At 46.5% G+C, this 25305-nt stretch overlaps 1 non-coding gene across 1 annotated transcript; it reads left to right on the top strand.

The window, feature by feature from the left end:
* The first annotated feature begins 8359 nt into the window (after positions 1-8359).
* Positions 8360-8466, top strand: LOC112082645. The gene has a single exon (XR_002897311.1). It is a non-coding gene; the product is annotated as a small nucleolar RNA R71 (small nucleolar RNA).
* Positions 8467-25305: the final 16839 nt, after the last annotated feature.

The following is a 25305-nucleotide window of genomic DNA, read 5'->3' as shown; positions in this document are numbered from 1 at the left end:
CTTCGTGTCCAACCCGCATGACCAGGTCGCACGTTCTCACACTTAGACAATGTGCTCGTTTCTTCTCCATGTGCGGCTTGGTTCTCCTTGTTGTATAAGCCGCATTCCCAGGTCGGTGCAATTTGCAAACGTTCCTGCGACCTGGGACCTCATCAGTTTAAGCCGCACGACCAACTCTCAGTCTTCGACACTTAGGCATCTCTGTGTTCTTTGTTTGGTGTGCGGCCTGGGCTCTTGAACATCAGCTAGCAGGTCCAACTCGGTGTGAATTGCGGATGTCAGTGCGGCTTGGTCTTTCCTTGATTCAGGCCGCACACCTAAGTCGCATGACTCTACACTTAGACACCACGGCTTCTTCTTTTTATGTGCGGCCTGGGCTCTAGTGCATCAGCTCGCAAGCCCGTCTCGGTGTGAATTGCGGATGTCAGTGCAGCTTGGTCTTTCCTTGATTCAGGCCGCACACCTAAGTCGCAGGTCTGGACACTTAGACGATTTTGCATCTTGTTCTTATTTGCGAGTTCTGCTACGACCTGGCCTCCTCTTGTGCTAAGCCGCATGACCAACTCGCAGTCTTTGACACTTAGCATTTCGGCCTCTTTTTATCCTGTGCCACTTGGTCCTCCTTGCACCCAGCCCGCATGACTAAACCGGTGTAAATTGCGAGTGTGTGTGCGGCCTGGTCTTCTGTCCATTCACGTCGCAGACCCAAGTCGCAGTCCTTGATACTTAGCATTTTTTTGTGCTCAGCTCTCCTTCTGCTAAGTGAATAACTTGCAGGCCTATGTAGGTGTTCACGGCAAATTCTGCTGCGGCCTGGTTTCTGGATTGACTGAGCCGCACACCCATGTAGCACACCGGCTTTCACCTGTTTCCAAGCTTTAGACCTTCTTCTCAGCATTCTCACATGCCCCAATTCACTTTGACCTGAGCCATGGCCTCCAAATGTCACCTGGAACCTGAGATCAGCTCACAAAATCCATCAAAAAGTACTAAAACCTAAAAGAAAGAAAAGAAATCAGAAGAACTATGTACAAGGATAAGCTTGGGGTGTCTCCCAAGAGCACTTTGTTTAAAGTCTCTAAGTTTGACTTTGGAAACCTGCTTCACAGGCTGGTGGTGGATCAAGAAGGGGAACTGATGTAGCTTCCTCCTTCCCTTGTGAAACTAGGTAGTGCTTGATCCTTTGGCCATTTACCACAAACTCTTGACCATCCTTGCCTTCTAACACAACAGCTCCATATGGCCTGACCTCAAGAACCTTAAAGGGACCAGACCATCTAGACTTAAGTTTTCCAGGAAACAACTTAAGCCTAGATTTGAACAGCAACACCAGATCACTTTCCTTGAACTCTCTTTTCAGAATCTTTTGATCATGCAGAGCCTTGGTCTTTTCTTTATAAATCTTGGAGCTCTCAAAAGCCCCCAACCTGATCTCTTCAAGTTCATGGAGTTGAATGATCCTTTTCTCTTGAGCTGTCTTGATATCAAAGTTCAGCAACTTCACAGCCCACAAAGCCTTGTACTCCAGCTCAACAGGAAGGTGGCAGCTCTTCCCATATAGAAGATTGAAAGGAGATGTCCCGATTGAAGTCTTAAAGGCTGTTCTATAAGCCCACAATGCATCATCCAGTCTTTTGCTCCAATCTTTTCTGCTTGAGCTAACAGTCCTCTCAAGAATGGCCTTAATGTGTCTATTAGACACTTCAACCTGGCCACTAGTTTGAGGATGATAATGAGTAGCTACCTTGTGTTTCACTCCATGCTTTCTCAGCAATCCCTCCAAGGTCTTGTTCACAAAATGAGATCCTCCATCAGAAATAACAACCCTGGGTACTCTAAATCTTGGGAAGATTATGTTCTTGAACAACCTCACTACTACCTTGGAATCATTGGTAGGGGAAGCAATGGCCTCAACCCACTTGGACACATAGTCCACAGCAACTAGTATGTATTGATTCCCATAAGATGATATGAAAGGCCCCATAAAGTCAACTCCCCAGCAATCAAAGATTTCAACCTCTAGTATTGGATTTTGAGGCATCTCACTCCTCTTTGAAATGTTCCCATGCCTCTGACAGGCATCACATGCTGAAACAACCATCTGATCATCCTTGAACATTGTGGGCCACCAAAACCCACTCTGAAGAACCTTGGCCACAGTCTTGAATACTCCCATGTGACCCCCAAAAGCTGAACCATGACACTCTTGCAACACAGGTTGCATCTCCTCCTCAGCAAGACACCTTCTATACAGCTGATCTTTGTTCAGTACATACAGGTAGGGTTCATCCCAATGGTATCTTTGCACATCTCTGAAGAACTTCTTTCTGTGGTAAGCATCAAGTTCAGGTGGTTCCACTCCACAAGCAAGTAAGTTCACAATATCAGCAAACCAGGGCATTCTCTTCTCTTGGATGCTATCCACTTCTTCAAACTCCAAATAAGAGTTGAGCACCATCAATGATTCCTCAGGAAGACTGTCATTAAGATGGACTTCAGAGTCTACTCTTAACCTAGATAGATGGTCTTCAGCTCCATTCTCTATACCCTTCTTGTCTTGTACTTCTATATCAAACTCCTGAAGTAGAAGGACCCATCTCAATTGTCTAGGCTTAGCATCCTTCTTGGTCATCAGATACCTGAGGGCTGCATGATCAGTATATACAATGACTTTTGATCCCACCAGGTAGCTTCTGAATTTATCAAAAGTAAAGACTATTGCCAACATTTCCTTCTCTGTGGTAGCATACTTCTCTTGGGCAGAGTCAAGGGTTCTACTGGCATAGTAGATGACATGAAGCGTCCTGTCCTTCCTCTGGCCAAGTACAGCTCCAACTGCATAATCTGATGCATCAGTCATAACCTCAAAAAGAAGGGACCAGTCTGGAGCCTGGACTATTGGTGCACTGACTAATGCATCCTTGATCATCCTGAAGGCTTCTTCACACTCAGCATCAAAGATAAAGTCAACCTCTTTACACAACAGCCTTGTCAAGGGTCTGGCTATTCTTGAGAAATCTTTGATGAATCTTCTGTAAAACCCTGCACGCTCAAGGAAACTCCTTATCCCTTTGACTGAAGTGGGAGTTTGCAGATTCACCATCACTTCCACCTTTGCTCTGTCAACCTCTATGCCCTACTCAGATATCTTATGCCCAAGTACAATTACTTCCTGCACCATGAAGTGGCGTTTCTCCCAATTTAACACCAAGTTATGCTGCTCACATCTCTCCAAGACCTGTGACAAATTAGAGAGACAATCCGAGAAGGAGGAGCCATAGACAGAAAAATCATCCATGAACACCTCCACCTTCTCTTCAATGATGTCAGAGAATATATGCATCATGCAACGCTGGAATGTGGCAGGGGCGTTACAAAGACCAAAAGGCATGCGCCTGTATGCAAATGTGCCATAAGGGCAATTAAATGTTGTTTTCTCTTGATCTCTTGGATCTATGGGGATTTGAAAGAATCCAGAGTGATAACTAAGATTTTTCAGGTCTTAGATGGGTTATCAATCCCCTTGTCAAAGTAGTATAAGGGGTGTCAATCCATATGTGTGGTAGTTAGACACTAGTTTATGTGATAAGCTCTTAAGTCAAGTGATCAAAGATTAGTTTTGGTGTGAACAAAGTAACAAGAAAGCATAAAGCAAGAAACAAGCAAGCTATTATGAATGAACTAAACAAAGCAAGCAAACAAAACAAAGTGATGATGATTAAGCAAATGATAAAAGCTAAACCTCTAGATGTGATCATTGATTAGGGTGCTGTAGATATCAATTCATGATGCTAAGAACAATAATGCAATGCAAGTTACTCTTTAGTCTAGACTTCAAAAGCAGATTAATTCATTCCCATGACAATAATCCCTTTGCTAATCACTTAATCAAGTCTAACAACCATTAGATATAATCAAGCAATCAACAAGCATAATGCATCAAGCCTAATAAGTGACCAAACAATCTCTCAACCAAGAAGACTGAATCTTACACAGAAAGACATAGCAAGCAATCACATGATCTCAAACATTTCAACTTAGAACTCTAATCTAGACTAATCCTCTCATGAAGGCATTAATCTCTACACTAATCCACTTTCAAACCAAATTCCCATTTGTGAAATTTGAACTAATGAGCATTAAGAAACAGTTCTAATATGTCATTTATGCAATTAACAAACATTCCCATGGCATTAATGCATAAACCCTTAGTTAGCTTTCATTCAGGCATTTCATCAAACACCTTGTGGGTGGAGATTTGCCTAAGCTCTAGACCAGAGTGATGTGCAAAGATCTAGCATTAGGAACAGCTAACTAAGGAAATGAAATGAGAATCTAGTCCCTAAACATCATAAATCAAACATCTAAGCACCCTAATCTACACACCTAGAAGCTTAAAAGATGACTACTCACTAATCATGAAGAACACATCTAATCTTTTGCAAGAGATGATGTTAATCATGATTAGAAGCAGAAATGAGATGATGAGATGATAAGAAACAGCTTTGGAATGATCAAATCCCTTCAGATATCTCTTAATCAAAAACGTTTTTACACTCAAAAGGAAAGAAAACTAGAGAGAAAACTAAGTAGAAGATAAGATGTTTAGGATTTTTTTCCAAAAAGCTATATATATTAAGTGTTATGGACCGGGTCAGCCCGGAACAAACCGGATCCTGACCCGGCTTTGATGGATAGTGGTGTGGTTTTCCACGGTCAGATGATGCTTAGCCAGACCGTGGCAAACTGATAGTGTCAAAGTTTTTGGACAGATTCTTCATGATCAAGGTTGCCATGGCTTGATTTACACCATGTCTAGTGGCCGTGTCTCTTCTTTTCTGGGTTTGGGTGATGAACTTCTTCGATTGCCACGTTCTTGATCTGGACCGTGTCATGTTGGGCGTGGCAAGGTGTTGATGATTCGGTGATTGCCACGGCCAAACATCAGGCCGTGCTTCAAGACCATGTCAAATCCCGACCATGACATTATGGGCGTGTCAAAGATCTTCATTGCTTGTCGTGGTCAGGTCCAAGGCCGTGCTTCAAGACCATGTCAAATCCCGAGAGTTGTCATATTATGCCACGGCCAATCTCAGGCCGTGGCATTATCACCGTGTCAAATCATGACACTTAGCACCTTATCCACTCTTAGACGTTTGGCTGATATGTATGTCTCTCGCCTTCCTTAACTGTCATATCACGACTCCAAATCCAATGATTCGACCTGTTCTGGGACCGTGACTCTATCATCTCCAACTTTGATGAAGGGTTTGGGTTCAGATGATATCGGCAAGGGCTCCATTTCACTGGTTCTTTGAGGCGCATCGCGTAAGACCTGATCGGGCCGCGAGACATGTGTTCCTTCTGATGGCAATATCCCCCAGTACACGGCTTCAAATCGTCTGATTCCAAGTGTTCCGGAAACTAGACTCATTCCTCTGGATTCTTGATGAAGACACCGGAGGTTGAGTCGCATTGCAAGTCCTTCGTCCCACGCGATCAAAGTGAGGGTTTTGTCTGCACCAAACCATCTGTCCGAGTTGCTGTACACAGGTGAGGGTTCCTCCATGATCCCAGCTCCAAGTTGCTCCCAAAAGTCTCCAAACGACCTGAGAACACTCCAAAAATGCAGGACACTCTAGGACCTAATGCAATTCCTAACTAAAGACAAATGCAAAGACAAATATATGTAAAACTACCTAAATGTATGCATGAGACTCAATATTTGGACAAAAATGCAATCCTAAACATGACAAAATATGAGTATATCACAGAGTACCCATCGAGAAAACAAAATAAAGGATGGTTTGCAAGCCTCTCTAGCATCTGATCAATAAAAGGCAAAAGAAAATGATCCTTCCTAGAGGCTGCATTGAGCTTTCTATAGTCTATACACATTTTGTGTCCAGTTATGGTCCTAGTAGCTATCAGCTCATCCTTCTCGTTTTTAACCACCGTGATCCCACCTTTCTTGGGCACAACGTGAACAGGAGATACCCACCTTGAATCAGAGATTGGGTAAATTATCTCTGCCTCAAGGAGCTTGAGTATCTCCTTCTTAACCACCTCCTTGAGGTTTGGGTTAAGACGTCGTTGATGCTCAATAGAGGACATAGATTGGTCCTCTAGGTGTATCATGTGGGTGCACATGTCAGGAGAGATCCCTATAATATCAGCTAAAGAGTATCCTATGACTCTCTTGAACTTTCTTATCTCACTAAGCAATGCACTCTCTTCATGCTCTAATAAGCTATCATTGATGATCACTGGATATGTGGAGTTTAAGCCCAAGAAAGTGTACCTGAGCCTTGTTGTAAGAGGCTTGAGGTTAACAGGGGGTGCATCAGCCTCATTCCAATCCTTATCAAAGCTGCATTGGCTCGTGTCTGATCCTCTGGTATCCAAGACCTTGGAGCCACTTTGTTCCATTTCCAAAAACCTTGTCTCAGGACCAAGTTCTCTAGCATTGTCCAAATACAGCTTGTACCCTTCACTTTCTTCTGCTAAGAACTCATTGTCTCCTTGTTCTTGAGTTAAAGCAGCTTGAAGAGGGTCCTCAGTATTCAGTTCCTCAAGCAACTCATCAGCCAACTGATCCATTGTCTCCACATAAAAGCATTGACCTTCTATGGTGGGTTTCTTCATCATTTCATTCACATCAAACTTAAGCTTCTCAGACCCAAGTTGAAGCTCAATGATCCCACCTCTCACATCAATAATAGCTCCTGCTGTGGCCAAGAATGACCTGCCCAAGATAAGAGGATCTACTGGTTCCTCATCCATCTCTAGCACAACAAAATCAGTTGGAACCTCAAAACCACCTATCTTAACAGGCAGATCTTCCAACATCCCAACAGGTAATCTAACTGATCTGTCTGCAAGGACAAGAGAGATCCTTGCAGGTTTGAACACTCTAAAGCCAAGCTTCTTTGCTATGGAGAATGGCATCAAGCTGACAGATACTCCCAGATCACAAAGGCATCCAGAGAATAGTAGAGGCCCAATGGCACAAGGGAGTGTGAAACTCCCTGGATCAGTCAACTTTCTTGGAATGGACTTCCTCTGAATGATGGCACTGCATTCATGACTTAGTACCACCATGCCTTGAAGCTCTTTAGTCTTGTTCAGAATGGCATCTTTCAAAAACTTACCAATATTTGGCATCATTAGAAATGCATCAATGAGAGGCATTGTGAGTGGTGTCTCATTGAGTGCCTTCTCAAATACATTTCTTGCCTTGTCTACAAGTTTCTTCTTAAATCTCCCTGGAAATGGGAGCTTGGGTTGGTATGGAGGTGGTGGCACATATATCTTTCCTGATTCAGGTTCCTTTTCTACCTCTTTACCCTTTTCTTTTCTTGATCTCTCAGCAACTTGATCATCTTTCAAGGCTGCCTCCCCCTCAGTTTGATCATTGTCCTCAATGATCACATTGTTGTGCTCAATATCAGGTAGCTCCTTTCCACTCCTCAGTGTAATGGCTTTAGCATATTCCTTGGGGTTGGGTTCAGGCTTTCCAGGTAGATGGCCTTGGTTCCTTAAGCTAGATGCCTGGTTTTGCTTCAATTCTTTGATTTCCTGCTGCATGGCTGCATTCTGGCTTGCAAATACATGTTGACCCTGAAGCAGTTGTTGCAGAATCCCAATCATATCTGACCCCATCTGTGGCTGCTGCTATACCGGTGGTGGCTGAAACTGATGTTGAGCCGGCGCTTGTTGCTGGAACTGAGGTGGACCAAACCCTGGTAGTGCCTTTTGCTGCTGCTGTGAACTGAAACCAGATCCCTGAAATGGCTGCTGTTGCTGACCAAAACCCTGATTCTGAGGTTGGCTGAATTGTGGCTTAGACTGGTAAGAGCTCTGAAATTGAGGTTTAGGCACAAAACCTTGTTGAGGAGGATAAACCTGGTCTTGTGGGTTTGCCACATTGTTGCTTCTATAAGACAGGTTGTTGTTGGCATTGTAGTTGTTGAACCTTTGGAATCTGTTTTGGTTCCCAATGTAGTTCAACTCCTCCTGTGTCAAGCCTTCTTCATTGATGTTCTCAAATTTTGGAGAATCATCATATTCACCAACATAGTGAATTGGTTTGTGAGAAACCAATTTCAACTTGTCCAATTCACTCCTCAACTCCTTAACTTCTCTAGTGAGCCTCTGTTCAGAGCTTGAACCTTCTGATCTATTTGATCTGTCATAGTCTTCATCATAAGTGTCATTGCTCATTGCTAAGTTCTCAACTAGCTCTAAAGCAGCATGAATCTCCTTTCCCAGAAAGTTTCCATTGGAGGCAGTATCCAGCTGGTTTCTAATCTTGGGAAGAGCTCCTCTATAAAGTGTGCTGAGAAGAGAAGCCTCACTAAACCCATGGTGTGGGCATTGGTTGGTGTAGCTCCTGGATCTCTCATATGCTTCACCAAAACTCTCATTGCTGTGCTGAGTGAAGCTAGAGATTTGGTTTCTCAGTTTAGCAGTTTTGGAGGTGGAGAAGAACTTAGATAGAAAAGGCCTGCTTGCATTGCTCCCAGGTTTGAATGGAGCCTCTTGGGAGGTTCTTCTCCCATTGGTGAGCTTTGTCACCAAGACTGAAGGGGAATAATCTGAGCTTGAAACTGTCCTCAGAAACTCCATTTATCTTTGTCAGGTCACACACTTTATCAAATTGATCCAAGTGTTCCAAGGGATCTTCCATTGCCAATCCATGGAACTTTGAGTTCTGAACCATATTCAACAAGGATGCCTTCACTTCAAAGTTGTTGTTTTGCACAGGTGGAGCTTGAATTGCAGCTCCATACTGATGAGCATTGGCCCTGTCATTCTCTCCAACATAGACCTGTGGCTGCTCATATCTCCTTTGCTGGTGTTGGAAGGGCTGATGTTGGTGCACCTGTTGTCTTTTCTGTACATTGGCCTGATGCCTCTGCTGATGAGCTGGAGCTTGTCCCTGGTGGACATAAGCTTGCTGTTGATGCACCTGTTCCTGATGAACATTACCTGGTGTAACCCTTGACCAACTCCATTACCAGCTCCATTACCCTGAGCTTGTTGCTCCTAAGCCGGTTGTTCCATGTCAACCACATGCTCTCTTTGATCTTCCATATCAGCCTGATCAATCTGTCTTCCACGCCTGTCCCTTCTCCTCCTTGGTACCAAAAGATTAATGTTGTCGTTTAAGGGGAAAGGTGAACCACAACTTCTTGATCTGGACCTGGTGTTCATGCACCTGAAACTCACAAACAGAACTTGAAAGATATTAGAAAACACAAAAGAAAATGCTTGATCTCAATAAATGACACAATCTTAATGCTATCACACTTTGGCAACGGCGCCAATTGATAACTTAGAGTTTTCAAGGCTTTAAATGAGGGGTTATCAATCCCTTTTGTCACTTTGCAGTACAAAGGGTATTAATCCATCATGTGTAGACACTAAGATGCAGGATCAGTTCTTAATTCAAGCCAAATGAGTGAGGTTTTTATGATTAATGACAACTAAGAATGGAAAACAAGGATTAAAGCTAATGATCAACTTGAACAAGCAAACAAGTAAGCTAAATGAGATGAGATTGTATGTATGATGATGAGAAAGGTCTTAAACATGATAGTGGATTAGGGTGCCTTCAGTGTTAAACTAGGGAGCTAATGAATCATGTGATCAAGCAAACCATTCAACTTAAACATTATTGATTAAGTTAATCCTCTCATGAAGGTATCAACTTCTACGCTAAAACAGTTTCTAACCTAATCATCATTAGTGAAACATGAATCAACAAGCATTAAGAACCAGTTTAATCTGTCATTTAAGCATATAAACAACCATTCTCATGATCAATAACACTTAAACCTCTAACAACCTTGGTTCAGGCATTTCATCAAACACTTTTGGTGCATGAAATGCCCAGAATCTAAACCACATATGATGCGTATGGATCTAGCATTAAGAACAGGTTGTAGAGAATGGAATATGAATGATCTAACCCCTAAGCTCACTAATCTACCACTTAAGCACCCTAATCTACATATCTAAGACCTTAATATAGGGATTACTCACTAATCATGATCAACACACTAGATCCTTTGCAAGATGTGTTGTTAATCATGATTAGAAGTGTGTAAATGAAGATGGAGATGATAGATTAAGAAGAAGACAGCTTTTAAACTCAATATCTCTCAAACTCTCTTGATTAAAACGCCCAAATCAGGTATTTCTCTTCAAAAGGAGTTTTCTTACACAAAAGAGGCAAAGAGATTATGGAATAAAGCTTAAGTCTTGGGGATAAAACCCTAAAAACTATATATAGGTCTCTAAAAACAAACCGGGTCAGCCCAGAACAAACCGGGTCCTGACCCGGCTTTAGTGGATAAGGTGACGAATGTGCGAGTTGGTCAGGAGCCTCCCAGGTCGCATGCCCAAGTCGCACAGGTGAAGAAGCAGTCTTGTGAGCCTTAAGTCCCTTAGTCTCAGCCGCATGCCCATCTAGGTGTGTTTTGCGAGTCTTTGTGCGATTCAGTTCTCTTCCTCTTCAACTCGCATGACCAAGACGAAATCTGGGGAGGATATGTGTGCGACTTGGTCCTCATGTAATCCCAAGTTGCATGCCTAAGTCGCACAACCAAAGAAAGAAGCTTGAACGAGATAAAACCCTTGTAAGCTCAGCCGCATTACTCTCTCGGTGTGATTTGCGAACCTTCATGCGGCTAAGTCTTCTTTGCTCCTTAACTCGCACGACCATGTATCAGGGGCCTTCAGAGATATGTACCGGGTGGTCTCCATCATTCCCAAGTCGCATGCTCAAGTCGGTGTAGATTGCGAGTCTTCATGTGGTTCAGTTCCAAGCTTGGCCAACTCGCATGCTCAAGTCGCACGGTTGTGGACTTAGCATTTTTCTTGCTCGGGAACCTTAGATCTTACCCAGTGATACCTTACTCGCACATCTCAACACGCAGCTCAACCCCCAGGCATTAGTGTCCAGGCGTTGCGAGTTAACCAAATCGCAAGACTATCTCGCAACATTCAGGGCTCCTCGGACCACTTCACATTCAGGGGAGAGTAACTTCCAGGATACTGGTCGAAACGGTGTGATTCTAGTTTCAGTGGACAGAAGACTCAGACATATTCAACTTTGGTGAAGGGCTCGAGCTCAGGTGACGTCGGCAAAGGCTCCGTTCCGTCAGTTCTTTGACGCGCGTTGCTTTGGTCTTTTATCAGCTCCGAGACATGCACTGCTTCCGATCGTCGTAACTTTCATCTCAAAACTCCAAATAGGACGATCTCAAGTGTTCTGAGAACTACACTCGACACTCTTGATTCTTGATGAAGATTTCCGAAGCTGAATCGCATTGCAAGTCCTTCGTCTCACGCGATCAAAGTGAGGGTCTTGTCTGCACCAAACTATCTGTCCGAGTTGCTGTACACAGGTGAGGGTTCCTCCATGATCCCAGCTCCAAGTTGCTTCCAAAAGTCTCCAAATGACCTGAGAACACTCCAAAAATGCAGGACACTCTAGGACCTAATGCAAATCCTAAACAAAGCTAGAACCAAAGACAAACTCTAACAAAACTAGCTAAATGTATGCATGAGACTCAATATTTGGACAAAAATGCAGTCCTAAACATGGCAAATTATGAATATATCACCCTCCTTGATCAAACCATCTCGAAAATGACCAAGTACCGAAGAAAACCGATTTAGCGAGAGCAGCTGCCCGCCAGACATGAACCGAGCCGACCTACGAAATAAGTGGGCCGAGCCATGTTCATCAAGGCGAGTGGGTCGAGCCGCGGACAAAGACAGATGGGCCGAGTCGTGAAGAGAATGAAGAATGGGCCGAGCTGTGCAAGAAGAGGAATGGGCCGAGCCGTTTTCTGTTGGGCCGAGCCGGTTGTTCAAATGGGCCGAACCAAAGCCTGGAAGGATGAAAACCCATAAAAACCCTAGGCGAAGTATCATGAGGGCAGCCACACGAAGCGGTAAGGAAATATTCCGAAAATCTCTCCCGAGATTCTCGGCTAGGCGGTTTAGAGAATTATTATAAATAGACGATTTACGCGATTCATTATGTAACTTTTCACAACTCGAGAGCAATAAGACTTAAACACTTTTCAGCAAAAACTTTCTTTTGATCTTACTGTTCTTGCGATAAACCCTAGAAATTTCGGATCCCTTAAGTTTTTCCTTAACAAATTTTTGGTTGTGCGAGTTTTGGCTCACACAATTTGGTGCCGTCTGTTGGAAATCGAAAATTTCTTACTCTAAATCAACAAGACTTTAAGATCTGAAGAACATGGCGAGCAACACCCCCGACGACAACAACAACAACAACAACGACAACAGCACGGAAAAGGACGCTCCACCATCGGGCACAACAACGGCGACAACCGAAACCCAAGAGGAGATGCGAAACATGATGGCTACATTGATGAAGAAAATCGACGAGCAGGACAAAAGGAACGAGGCGATTACAGAAAGGCTCGACGCCATGACGGCTGAGAGACGACACCCGACTTGGAGAGCCGGAATCTTTGATCCGATGAATGGAGTCCGGAGACGCTTCGATTTCTCAACACCTGCAGGAGCCTCGGGTAGCGGCACAAGAAACCCCATGGCTCCACCAATGTTTCGTCCCCTCGGCGAACAGACTCCCGCAGCAACCCGAATCAACATCACCGAGCCGCCTCCATTCCGTCAGAATTCAAGGCAACGAGCCGACGAAGAGGAGAACGACGTGATCGACGTGGACGCCAAACAAAACGATGGAACCACAAATTCGCAACAAAACGGCTCAGCTCGGCGAATAAGCCAAGAAGAGCTTGATTCGGCACTAAATGGCATACGGACTGATGAAGTCACCGACCTGGCTTGCGACGACAACCCAACTGAAGAAAAGGAAAATCTCCAATGGATCGAGAAGGCGGAGCGCGAAGACGAGCGCAGGAGAGAAGATCAGGAGCGGCTTCGCCAATCTAAGAGAATGACTCGCGCACAAACCCTCTAAATCGAAGAGCTGCGAGCCTCAATGGCTTGAACAGTGGTCGAGATACGCGCCATGAAATCTCAAGTGCATAACGCGACAAGTGTTGCGCCTGAGAATCGAATGCTTGAAGAGACCCACAGAACACCGTTCAACACAAGAATCACGGAGGCTAGGATTCCCGAGCCCGGGAAAGTGAGAATCCCTGTCTACGAAGGAACAACTGACCTGAAGGCGCACATCACAGCGTTTCGGATAGCAATGGGGCGAGCCTTCACAAAGAACGCTGCCAACCTGACCGGGCGGGAGGTAGATGCCGGATATTGCCTGCTCTTCGTAGAGCATCTCAAGGGAGCCGCGCTGGAATGGTTTTCAAGACAGGAGCGCAATTCAATCAGCAGTTTCCAACAGCTCTCCGCTTTCTTCCCCAAGCAGTATTCAATGTTCATGGTTTGAGTAACCTCCGATGCCGACCTATGGACGCTATCCCAAGAACGGAACGAATCGTTTCGGGACTACATGGCGAGATTCAAGGCGGTCTTGTCCAAAGTAGAAGGAATAAGCGACAAGGCTGCACTCGAGGCTCTGAAGCGGTCCTTGTGGTACAAATCTGAATTCCGACGGGAAATGGCCCTCAACACGCCACAAACGATTCTAGACGCTTTATATCGGTCGTCAGACTTTGTCGTAAACGAGGAAGAGATGAAAAATCTGGACGAGCAGTACGAAGCAACGAAAGCAGCGATCCGGAGCTCGATTTCTGACGCGCCCCTCGAAAAAAGGCAACAAAACAGAGCTTGGAGGAACCGAGAAGCGGAGGCGCCCACAACTACCAAGTAGGCGCTGGACGCAGAAGAGGAGAGCCGCGCAGCAACACTTGGGTGAGGAGACCCACTAACTACGATGAAAAGGTGTTCTGCGAGTATCACCAAACCACGGGCACTCGACGGCGCAATGCCGAACCCTGGGAGCCAAACTCGCGGCTAAAATGGCAGCGGGATAGCTCCAGAGCGCGGTGAATCTTAAAGACCTCGTCCCTACTGAGCCAAAAGAGGGAACCGAGCCGAACGGCGCGACAGAACCCAAAAATCCTCCCTGACGAGATGATAACACCAAGCGCGATAGGAGAGGCGAACCCGAAGAACGACCCGAGCGAACCCGAAGAACGATCCGAGCCAAGACAGAGAATCAACATGATCATGAGTGGATCCCAATACTACCAAGACACGGTATCTTTCATCAAAGCCTATTAGCGCTGAGCCGAAACAAAGGAGAATTGGACCAAACCGACCGATATCCCAAACACGGTGATCTCCTTCGCCGAAGAGGAAATGGCAGGGATTGATAGACCACACACTGATCCACTAGTGATCGAACTGACGTTCAGAGACCACGACGTGGCGAGAGTACTCATCGATACCGGGAGCTCGGTAGACGTTATCTTCAAGGAGACACTCAGAAGGATGGGAATCGATATCTCCGAGGTGACGGCAGTCCCTAAACCTCTAACCAAATTTTTAGGAGAAACAACAATGACTATGGGCACAATTAGACTCCCAGTAATGGCCGGACGAGTCACTAAGATCGTCGAATTCTCCGTCACCGATCACCCAGAAATCTACAATGTGATCATGGGGACCCCATGGATAAATGCAATGAAGGCGATCCCTTCCACCTATCACCTCTGCCTCAAATTCCCAACTCCAGCGGGCATCAAAACAATTTGGGGAAATCAGAAGGAGTCGCGAATGAGTTTTCTGATGGAGCACAAGTTGAGGAACCCCGTCACCAACGCACGAGCAGACGTAGATCGCAAAAAGCTGAAGACAGATCGAGAGCCCGCGAACGAGCTCTCAAAACTCTTATAGCAATTACAGATCGCAGAGAGCCGCGAAATGCGCACCGAGCCGGAATGTGATGCGGTGGACTCGGTGTGCATAGACGAAGTGCATCCAGAGAGGCGCGTCGAGATCGGAACTAAGCTAGAAGAACCTTTGAAAAACGAACTCCTTTCCTTCCTCAAGGAGAATATCAACACTTTTGCCTTGACAGCGGAGGATATGCCAGGCATAAGCATCGACGTGACCTGTCACGAGCTGAACGTGGACCCAACCTTCAAACCAATCAAGCAAAAAGGAGGAAGCTCGGACCCGAACGAGCTAAAGCAGTTAACGACAAAGTGGAAAGATTGCTCAAACTAGGATCAATCGCCGAGGCAAAGTACCCGGACTGGCTCACGAATCCAATTGTCATGAAGAAGAAGAACGGCAAGTGGCGAGTCTGTATAGATTTCACTGATCTCAACAACGCGTGCCCAAAAGACAGTTTCCCTTTACCGCACATCGACCGGCTCGTCGAAGCCACTGCAGGGAACAAGTTGTTGACATTCATGGACGCATTTTCAGGTTACAACCAAATCCTGATGCATCCTGATGACAGAGAAAAAATGGCGTTCATAACCGATCGCGGGATTTACTGCTACAAAGTCATGCCGTTCGGACTCAAAAACGTGGGGGCAACATATCAACAGCTCATCAATAAGATGTTCGCAAATCAGCTCGGAAAAACCATGGAGGTATACATCGACAACATGCTGGTTAAATCGATTGAAGAAAAAGACCATATCGCGCACCTACGATAATGCTTCGAGCAATTGAAAAAGCACAACATGAAACTAAACCCGGCAAAGTGCAGATTCGCGGTCACCTCGGGAGAGTTCCTCGGCTACTTGGTAACTCATCGAGGCATTGAAGCGGACCCCAAGCAGATCAAGGCTTTACTCGAGATGCCCCTCCAAGAACGAAGCGAGAAGTTCAAAGGCTCATGGGAAGAGTCGCCGCGCTTAACAGATTCATATCCCGTTCTACCGTGAGGTGTCTGCCTTTCTACGACATCCTCCGAGGAAATAAGAAGTTCGAGTGGGACGAGCGATGCGAAGCAGCTTTCCAGGAGTTGAAGGGTTATCTGGCGAGCCCGCCGGTCTTGGCGAAACCAGTAGAAGGAGAGCCTTTCTTCCTCTACATCGCTGTATCCGCTACGGCCGTGAGCGGGGTGCTGATAAGAGAAGACCGATCCGAACAGAAACCCATCTTTTACGTCAGTCAGACATTGACCGATGTCGAGACCCGTTACCCCCAGATCGAGAAGGTCGCCATCCGTTGTAGTATCGGCTCGCAAGCTGCGTCCATACTTCCAATCACATTCGATTATTGTGCTTGCTACACTTACGCTGCGCTCGATACTGCACAGCCCGAGCCAATCTGGGCGGCTCGCCAAATGGGCCATAGAGTTGAGCGAGTACGACATTGAGTATCGGAACAGGTCATCTGCATAATCACAGGTGCTCGCAGATTTTCTCATCGAACTTCCGACCGAGGCGACGACCGAGCTGACCGAGGCAACCCCAGACGAAGTTTGGATGCTGCACGTCGACGGCTCGTCATCTAAACACGGCTCGGGAATAGGAATCCGTCTCACCTCGCCTACCGGAGAAATATTGGAGCAGTCTTTTTGCCTGAACTTCAACGCCTCGAACAACGAAGCAGAGTACGAGGCACTGATCGCTGGCATACGACTGGCGCAGGGAATCAAAGTTCAAAAAATAAGAGCCTTTTGCGATTCACAGCTCATAGCATGTCAATTTAACAGAGAGTACGAGGCGAATGATGGAAGAATGGGAGCTTACCTTAGAGTAGTACAAGATTTGGTACGAAAGTTTGACGAGTTCGAACTCACACGAATACCCTGAGGCGAAAATACCTCGGCGGACGCCTTAGCAGCACTTGCTTCAACCTCAAACCCGGATCTACGTCGAATCATTCCAGTCGAATTTATCGAACGTCCAAGCATAGAGGAGGTAGAAGGAGTTCAGCTGATCAATCCTCCCGAGGAAGAACCAGAGAACGGCGAAGCAATCGCTATGGAAGAAGATACCTCGCCAACCGAGCTGGAGTACGGCTGCAACAACGAGTGGCTCAGAGCTATCCAAGTCTACATCGCCGATGGAGAAGTACCATCCAACAAGTGGGAAACCCGCAAATTAAGGGCTCAATCCGCACGATACGTTCTCGTCGACGGCGAAGTGTTCAAATGGAGATTTTCAGGACCACTAATGACGTGTGTCGAGGGACCAGAAGCAAGAAAAGCACGAGGTGCACAGCGGCGCAAGTGGAAATCACTCTAGCGGAAGGTCACTTGCGATGAAGATAAAACGGCACGGTTACTTCTGGCCAACGATTGTCAAGGATTGCGAAGTTTACGGCAAAGTGCGAGAAGTGTCAACGGCACGCGCCTACAATCCATCAACCTACCGAGCTGCTGTCGTCAATTTCGTCACCTTATCCTTTCATGAGATGGTCGATGGATATAGTCGGGCCTTTACATCGATCGAAGCAGAAGCGTTTTCTGCTCGTCCTTACAGATTATTTTTCTAAATGGGTCGAGGCCAATTCCTACGCAAGCATAAAGGACGCTCAAGTCGAACACTTCGTCTGGAAAAACATCATCTGCCGACACGGGGTCCCCTATGAGATAGTCACCGACAACGGATCCCAGTTCAACTCAACTCGCTCCAAAGCTTTCTGCGAGAAATGGAAAATTCGTCTAAGCAAGTCTAGGCCGAGATATTCCCAGGGGAATGGACAAGCCGAAGCAGCCAACAAGACGATCCTAGACGGTCTAAAAAAGAGGCTCGATGCCAAAAAAGGAAGATGGGTAGACGAACTCGAAGGAGTCCTTTGGTCGCATCGGACGACTCCGCGCCGAGCCACTGGAGAAACTCCATTCGCTCTCCTCTATGGAACGGAGTGCGTAATTCCCCACGAGGTGGATTTCCCAGGGATTCGACAAAGACTTCTGCCAGGACAAGAGGGCTTCACTTAATGATGCTGGACGAACTCGACTTAGTCAACGAAAGGCGCCACCAGGCTCTAATCCGAGTCCAGAACTACCAACAAGCAACGGCGAGATACTACAACAAAAATGTCTGAAGCCAATGATTTAAAGAATGAGAGCTCGTTCTTCAAAAAGTGTTCCAAAACACTGCCGAGAGGAATGCAGGAAAGCTCGGAGCAAATTGGGAAGGCCCTTACAACAGTACAAAAGTAGTTTGCCCAGGAGTCAAAGAACTTGCGACGGTAGCTGACGAAGCAATTCCAAGATCGTGGAACGCAATGCACCTAAAGAAGTATTATCACTAGGGCTACAACACGGTCAACATGAACTATGGGACGGCTTGATCCCTGCAAAAAGGGTACGTAGGCAGCCCGTCCTCAGACGGGTTCAACTGTCCCCCCTCCAAGGTGGGGGGGGGGGGAGTGGGTATGTATACACATACCTTCATTAACTGTAAGATTTCAGCTTGTTGAGTCTACTATCTCTAAGATCATTGTCACTTCGGCTAGTTTTTCATTCATTTTACTCCAGCTTGTTTTTCATTTACTCATGTTCACCTCGGATTTATAATTCATTCATTGTCACTTCGGCTAGTTTTTCATTCATCACTTGTGTACACTTCTCCTAGACTTTTACTTGTCCTTGCATTCACTTCGGCAAAACTTTCTGATCTATAGTTCCAAACACCTCGCCTCGTTGTTGGCAACAACGAGACAACAATCACAAAGTTTTCTAAATGGACTTTTTACCACCTTTCCTAGGACGAGGTGCAAGTCACATCCTCTATGGATTAAAATCAAGCGCGCTATACAAATTTCGGACCAAAAACGTATCGGTTACCACGGTTCGTCATCGCACACGAGATTGTAAGTCGAGACTACATCGCTTTCTCTAAAACCGAAACGAACTCTTAAACCCGGCAAACGCATTCACCCTCTCGCAAACGCCGGTCTATAATCAAACTCTGATACCTCTCTGATATCATCTTAGGACGTGGACCTCGGCAACGAGAGTTCCAAACTTAGCGCCTCAGACAGCCAAAACTAAATCCGAGTTAAAATGTTTCGCACTCTCTCTTTCCTAACTCAAACGCCTCGGTGCTAACGGTCGAAGGCATAAGAGAACGTTAATCTCTTTTGTAAGAGTTACCTAAAACAAGGACCCGTCACAAAGCAACTCCCAGCTCGGGATTTAGACTTAAACAGAATTTATACGATATCTAGAAAAACCAACTATAACTTAAACAGCCTATTCCTTAATCCGATTTTTTATCGACCTTTCGTAACGGTCCGGCCAGAAAAGAAAACAAAAGCACTCTTGGCCCGGCTTGACGAACCAATTAATGACAGCTCGGTCCAACAACAGCTTCCTAAAAAGTTTCCAATCCGCTGAAGGCAAAAGTAACAATTCCAAAAAATGACTAAGGGGAAAGATAGGTATAACCACTACCAAATCAATCCATCAGTAAAATCAATAGTCAAGTGGATAAACTCATCCAGGCACCAATTACAAAAACACGCGAGTTCGAAAAGTGGATAAAGCCATCTAGGCACTTAGTACAAAACGCGATAAATAAAAGACAAGGGAGGAAGGGGGAGAGTCAAGCTGCAGACTGCGTCTCTCGCTCGGCAAGGAGGTTCGAAAGGGCTGGCGTACCTGCGTTCGATCCGGTCGGATCTCCAACACCCAGATTAGCCATTGTCTCCTCATTCGGCTCGTTACCCAGGCAGGTACCTACAGAGTTTGGTGACACGGGCGAGAAGAATAGCTTACCTCGGATCTCAGATGTGATGCGCTCAGACGCCTCATCGTTGACGTATTCGCTCTCCCAACCCTTTAACTTTGCCTCTTCTTCATCGAGAGTCGGGCCATCCGGCTTCCTCAGGTCGTCAATCATAGCAAAGTTGTCCTTGATCTGCCCTAGCTCATTCTCGTCAGTTTTTGCTATCTCAAGCTTGGCAAGACCTTCCTCCACCTTGGCAAGGCGTTCCTGAAACTTGGCTGTCAACTCTCGGCTCGCCTCTTTCTTCGCACGCTTGACCTTAGCATCAAACAAGGCATCCTTGGCTTCGATACGCCTCTTAAGCTTAGACAGGTCCGCCTCGTACTCAGCCCTCAGCTCGTTGATAGCCGCTACAAACTGCAAAGAATAATATGTGTTAAACACTTAGCCAGAATTCGACACGAAAAAAGTAAGGAAAAATAAACAGAATAGACCTTGGTGCCGCGCTGTGCCATCGCGCCATAGGACCTCGGTCTCCTCAGCTGCTCGGGAGGAGGAAGACGCGTATTGGCGTTGTTAACACGCGAAAACATCACTGCCGAGGCATCCGGGTCGTCGACGACCAGTTTGCGTAAGGCGGGATCACCTGACGCCGGCTTGCGTTTCTTCTTGGGCGGCTCGTTTTTCTGACAGCCACGCCTTTCCCTTTCTTTGTGGCTGATCGTTTTCAACCAGCATCGTGTTTCTGTAGATGCAAAGCCGGGGGCCTTGACGACTTCAGGAGAGCCAAAATAGCAGAGTTGGAAGGTGTTTTGCTCCGAACTGCAGAATAGTCTTTGGGCGCCTCGGGGATGATCTCACCCGGTTCCTTCTCAATCACCTCGGTAACATTTGCCTCCACAGCTCGGATCGCGCTTTCCCCTTCACGGCTCGGCGGATCACCTTGAGGGATAGCCTCGGCCTCCGTTTGAGCCACCTCGGTGGCTTGTTTTGCAGCCTCTTCCTCTTCACACCTCTTTCTGTCTCTAAGAGTGATGGTCACCATTTTTTCCCTTGTATCTCCTGAAAAACTCGAAGACGAAGAGCTAACAGGTACTCTGGCAAAAATGGCTCGCGCTCTTTCCACTCTCTCAAATGTAAAGTGCTTCCTCCAATTGACTCTCCGAGCCGCAAGAGTATCTCAAACAACGAAGAGGTCGTCACGAACTGGGGGATGAATGCTCCAAACTGCAAAAACAACACAAAAATAACCAGTTTAGTGAGGGAAAATCGTACCATAACAGCTCCGAGCCGAGGCAAATCTTCGGATCAGCTACCAAGTGGTCCCCAAGCGGTCTTGGTTTTTCGGACGAAGTCCTCGCCAACCAACGCCTCGTTCACCAAGACATAGAAGAATCGCTCGGTCCAAAACTGATCTTTACTTGGGAAACCGCCTATAATCCGGCGATTGGACTTGTTGGAGATATAAAATCAACATCTCTTCGGAGCCTTTCTGATCTCCAACAAGTCTAGCAGTTGATCCAGCTCGATGTCGAGTCCGCATTAAAAACCCCGAACTAGGATGCCGATCATATGCCGCAAGCCCCTCGGCATAATCTGCCCAATCGATATCTCGTGTTTCCATAGGTACTCGAAGATAACTCCAGGGATCAGGAACAAGAGGAAACAGAGCTCGAAGAACGCCTCGTACAGGGTAAAGTGATTTTTAGGGGGTTTTTCAGCTCGGTCGCTCTTCTCTAGAAGGACGAATTCCACCGCCTCGGATATTCCAAAACGACATCGCAACGCCTCAAGTGAGTCGGGGGAAGCGAGTATGGAACCAGGCGGGTCAGGTTTTTGTCTTTTCCCTCGCTTGTGTTTCCTCTGCCCAGACGAAGAAGCACCTCGGGATGCCATGAAACGTTCTAATTCAAGTCTCGCAACCAACCGGATCAAAGGGAAACGCTTCTTCCTCAGCTTTTACTGCGGCATAATCAACGTCTTCATTAAAGGCAGGACCCCGTGAGCAGCTCGTCGAAACCGACGGCTCGTTATTGGGAGAGCGAGCACCTGATGGATTTGAGTGATTCAACGCCTCGTCGCCTTCAGTTGAATAATTGGAAGGGCTTGGCGAGACAGACGCCTCGGAGGACCCTGCTACGCCTCTCACCTCGGCATCTACGCGGCTCGGCTCATAGTAAAAAAGCGGATCCAGCGAATCGTCGGAGCGGTTCGACATGATTTATAGTTTGTACAGGAATTACAATACTACGCGGCGAATTTTTGTCGGAAAAAGATATGGAGCGGCGGAAGCCTCGGAACCCTAGCCGGAAAATAAATAAATTAGAGAGAGAAAGAAGAGAGAAGGGAGAGCTACCTTTAGTGAAATCGAAGATCTGAAATTATGAGGAAAAAAGAAGGGGATTCACCTTCTTATAGAACAGGCCGAGGCGCGTGAGTTCCGCGTGAACCTTGGGAAGCCATCAATATAACAGCGCGTGGAATCCGCGGCGTATAAACAAACTCTGGCCGCGTCGGTTACACGCGCTAATATCCGAGAATCTTCGATTGGAAGACCAACGGTCGGGAGGTCTGAGTCTTCAGCTGATGTCTCGGCACAGTTGTCACAAAACACCTCGTCGTTTATTCGGCTCGGCATTCTGTTTCGCCTTAAACGCCTCGTTCTTACCTTGAAACACAGCTCGGCATTGCTAATAGAAACGCCTCATTGTTACCTTGAAACAGGGCTCGGCATTGTTAACGGAAACGCCTCATCGTTACCTTGAAACACGGCTCGGCATTGTTAACGGAAACGCCTCGTCGTTTCCTTGAGACACGGCTCGCCATCACTAACAGAATTGCCTTGGAACATGGCTCGGTATTATCAAACAAGAAAGTCCCGACAGTTCGACATCTTTACACAAAACGCCTCATCGTTTATTCGGCTCGGCGTAGCTTCCACAGTTTGCCTCGTCGTTAATAAGACGCCTCGGCATTATTTTATCTCAACACGCCTCGTCACAAGGCACGGTTCAGCACTATATAGAGATCACGTCACTAAAAACAGCTCGCCATTATCTTTGAATGGCTCGCCATTTCTCTTCAAACAGCCTCGTCAGCAATAGCTCGTTATTATGCTCCGTTAAAGAATGGCTCATCCAAAATCATTCCACAACGGCCTAACTCGATGGTTTATCCTATGGCCAGGAGCAATGAACCTCATCACTCTCGTCTCCAAAACTGACGAGATGGGGGGCTAACTGTTGGGGTCGGTTTCACCCCTCCTTGATCAAACCATCTCGAAAATGACAAAGTACCAAAGAAAACCGATTTAGCGAGAGCAGCTGCCCGCCAAACAGAACCGAGCCAACCTACAAAACAAGTGGGCCGAGCCATGTTCATCAAGGCGAGTGGGCCGAGCCGCGGACAAAGACAGATGGGCCGAGTCGTGAAGAGAACGAAGAATGGGCCGAGCTGTGCAAGAAGAGGAATGGGCCGAGCTGTTTTCTCCTGTGTTGGGCCGAGCCAGTTGTTCAAATGGGCTGAACCGAAGCCTGGAAGGATGAAAACCCATAAAAGCCCTAGGCGAAGTATCGTGACGGCAGCCGCACGAAGCGGTAAGAAAATATGCCGAAAATCTCTCCCGAGATTCTCGGCTATGCGGTTTAGAGAATTATTATAAATAGACGATTTACGCGATTCATTATGTAACTTTTCACGACTCGAGAGCAATAAGACTTAAACACTTTTCAGCAAAAACCTTCTTTTGATCTTACTGTTCTTGCGATAAACCCTAGAAATTTCTGATCCCTTAAGTTTTTCCTTAACAAAGTTTTGGTTATGCGAGTTTTGGCTCGCACAGAACTCCAGAGTTAAGCGTGCTTATGCTTGAGTAATCTCAAGATGGGTGACCTACCGGGAAGTAGTCTGCGGTATCGTGCGAGTAAGGACAAAGCACGGAGAAAGATCACGTGGTGATTGCAGGGACAGTAGACAACTCTTACGAGCCTCCCGGACCAAGCGACTCTCGATTGTCAGACAAGGGTGGGCCCATGGCATAGAAAGAGGCCAACCGTCGTACAGTGGTGGGCCAACGCGCCTAGAGAGACGTTAGGCTCACTGATAGAGGCTGTTGGTGGGCCAACGGGCCTAGAGAGAGGATGTTGGGGCCTAGATTATATGGTGTTGGGCTCACTGGTACGGGCGGTTGGGGGCATTCAGAGTTAATAGCCAATCCAGATGAAAGGCGGATTCGGGGTCTCATGGATTGATAGCCGGTCTGTCTGGTTCCCGGTTAGGGAAGAAGGGAGCATATGTCATCAAAGTGCACTTATCTTTTTCCGTTCAAATGTCTTGAGAGAACTCCAGAGTTAAGCATGCTTATGCTGGAGTAATCTCAGGATGGGTGACCTACCGGGAAGTAGTCTGCGGTATCATGCGAGGAAGGACAAAGCACGGAGAAAGATCACGTGGTGATTGCAGGGACACTAGACAACTCTTACAAGCTTCCCGGACCAAGCGACTCCCGACGGTCAGACAGGGGTGGGCCCTTGGGGTTAGAAAGAGGCCAACCGTCGGACAGTGGTGGGCCAACGGGCCTAGAGAGATGTTAGGCTCACTGGTAGAGGCTGTTGGTGGGCCAACGGACCTAGAGAGAGGATGTTGGGCCCTAGATTATATGGTGTTGGGCTCACTGGTAAGGGCGGTTGGGGGCGTTCAGAGTTGATAGCCAATCCAGATGATAAGCGGATTCGGGGTCTCATGGATTGATAGCCGGTCAGACTGGTTCCCGTTAGGGAAGAAGGGAGCGGGGTCTCACAATGTGGCAGGTCTCCACATATTCTGGGAAGACGTGGCAAGTCTCCATGTATTCTTGGAAAACGTAGCAGGTCTCTGCGTATTCCGGGATGATGTGGCAGGTCTCTGCGTATTCCAAGATGACATGGCAGTCTCAGCGTCTTTCACTTGTATGGCGTCTCGAGCCACGCGCTTAGGCTGTCCTACGTCTAGTAAGGTAGTCATGAGTTCGGCGCCGAGCTACTGTGTAGGTAGAGTACTGTTGGTGAACTGCCTCTCCATGTGTCGATCTCTACTCGGTTCAGACACTATAGATTGGTGCGCGCAGGTGTCAGCTCAGTGGGTCCCAGCTGACTGGATATGTTGACTTCTGGATTGATCTGGTCAAACGAACTTTAGTGTTAAGATGGACCTACCTAATTCGGGGTTCTTAGTCCTTCTCCAATACTTCGGCAATTTTTTTTTGTAATTGGAACCGTTTTCGTTCTTTTAATATCTTAGTGATGGTTCAGTGGAATTTCAATATCTCTTAGTAGAGTATTTGTTTCCGGTGAGTTTTATCTCTGCCGGAAAAAAGTCCGGTTATCAACCCGTGATTGTCCTTCTCTGTGGTATGAAGGTTTCATTTGGGTTTTTATCCTGGAATCATCGATGACATCATTTAATTAGAAGAAGGAATAAGATTTTCTATGTATCGAATTAGGAGAACAACAAATCAAAATATTTCAAAAGACTTATACAGAGGTATCAAATTATCAAATTTCAGGACTGTTGTCGAAAGCATCGGATTTTGTCATACAGTATACAATTCAGAATTTTAGCCAAGAGATTCAACTTACGCAAACAATTCACATCAGATTAATATCAGAAACGAAGAAGGGGGAAACTTGAAACAAACATCCACAGATGCAACCTCAAACAATTATATGATCATTTTCGGCTTAGA

The sequence above is a fragment of the Eutrema salsugineum genome, unplaced genomic scaffold (assembly GCF_000478725.1).
Source record: "Eutrema salsugineum unplaced genomic scaffold, Eutsalg1_0 scaffold_1, whole genome shotgun sequence".
Taxonomy (NCBI): domain Eukaryota; kingdom Viridiplantae; phylum Streptophyta; class Magnoliopsida; order Brassicales; family Brassicaceae; genus Eutrema; species Eutrema salsugineum.
The sequence above is the reverse complement of the archived record's forward strand: the minus strand, read 5'-3'. Positions and strand labels throughout refer to the sequence as shown.